This window comes from Vipera berus (genome assembly GCF_964194415.1).
Source record: "Vipera berus genome assembly, chromosome: 2".
NCBI classification, from domain to species: Eukaryota; Metazoa; Chordata; class Lepidosauria; order Squamata; family Viperidae; genus Vipera; species Vipera berus.
Genome location: NC_138203.1, coordinates 273,733,830 through 273,735,787, shown reverse-complemented (window position 1 = coordinate 273,735,787; position 1,958 = coordinate 273,733,830).

Here is a 1,958-nt window from a genome sequence, read left to right as displayed (position 1 = left end):
CTTCCGGCCTACTCTAGGCGACGACACTTTATGGCAGGGGGTCTTCAAACTCGGCCCTTTGATGACTCGTGGACTTCAACTCCCAGGATTCCTCAGCCAGCATGCCTGGCTGAGGAATTCTGGGAGTTAAAGTCCACGAGTCATCAAAGGGCCGAGTTTGAAGACCCCTGCCTTATGGCTTCAACTCTTTCAAAGGCGAATGAAAGAGGGGGGGAAAATATCTTTATTGTCAACCCTTCATTTTTTCTCCCCCCCCCCCTAATTCTCGGATATAGAGGCCTACCTTTTTTAGGTTTCATGTCTCTGCCTGCTTTAATTTAGGGGGGAGAGAGCACGGGGGAGGGAGGCTCCGCTAATCTCAATGTACACATGTTGTACTTTGACAATAAAGGTTTATTATTATTATTATTATTATTATTATTATTATTATTATTATTTAATAGGTAAAATATTGTGTAGGTTGTTTTTCTGTTCTTTAGGTAGGGAAACCATTTGCTTTGATCAGGGGTAGGCAACCTCGGCTCTTTTATGACTCATGGACTTCCACTCCCAGAATTCCTGAGTCAGCTGAGTCGGGAATTCTGGGAGTGTCCATGAGTCATAAAAGAGCCGAGGTTGCCTACCCCTGGCTTTGATATAAACACTCAGTCCCCGCTCAGTAATACAGGTAGTCCTCGACTTACGACCACAATTGAGACCAAAGTTTTATGTTGCCAAGTGAGAAGTTTGTTAAGTGAGTTTTGCCCCATTTTATGGCTTTTCTTTCCGCATTTGTTAAGTGAATTGCTGCAGCAGTTAATTAGTAACATAGCTGTTAAGCGAATCTGGCTTCCCCATGGACTTCGCTCGTCAGGAAGGTTGCAAAAGATGTTCATATGACCCTGGGACCCTGCAACTGTCATATATGTGAACCAGCTGGCAAGCATCTGAATTTTGACCACGTGACCATGGGGATGCTGCACAATGGTTGTAAGGGTGAAAAATGGTCGTAAGTCACTTTATTCAGTGCCATTGTAACTGGGTGACATTAAAGGAGTAGTATTTTTAGAAAATAATAAAGCAGACCATGATGGCTGAAATCTTTTGGAAATTTTTGTGATGAAAATGTTAAAGAGATCTCAGAATTGAGTGCCCAAACAGGTTGCTAACTTCTGAATTGCACATACTTACCATCCTATTTGCAGTCACACATCAAAGTCCATCACAATATTTTTCTTGTCTTCAAGCCAGAAAAGGAAAGGAAAGACATCGTTTTTAACCCATTGACAGAATTAATCCACCAACTGACTTGTTGCAGAAGCAAGAGACTCAGACCTCGGAATCAAAAGAAGTTTGTTTTATTTTGCACGCAAAAGGTTCAGAGCAAAAAGCAATGTCAATGTCTGAACACCTTTTCATGGAAAAGCAAGTACATGTATAGTCTCCAAAAGCAGTAAAACACGGAAATGTAACTTATGAGCTCTGATTGGTTACATGAGTTCTAGGCCCCCTTCTAGCTCACCCCTAGTCCCCCCCTTAGCGATGCTAAATTGTAGCTAAATGTCTTGCAGCCTTTTCTCTGGCACAGGTCACAGGTATCTTGCTAAGCATCTAAGTTTCCGGCCTTCCATTTGTGGTTTAGCTACAAGTGAGACATATGTGGTTAGCTGTAACTGAATTTTGTGCTGGCCTACAAGATGTGACCTACAGTTGAACTTGTGGTTCAGCAATCTCCATTTCCTTGTTCTTCTAACTAATACATGCATTTTCTTTATGTCTCACTTTTATGTCCTACCTCACTTTTATGACATGCAGCATTTTTATGTATTCTTTGTATCTTTCTTTATGGCCTGCCTCACACTAGCAGTTTTCATAAGGCAGAAGCCATCTTACGTTGATCAGTATCTATTATAAGCCATGACGTTGTCCAAGCAATGTGCATCTTGTCACCCCATTGTGCAAATGACAGAATCAGATAT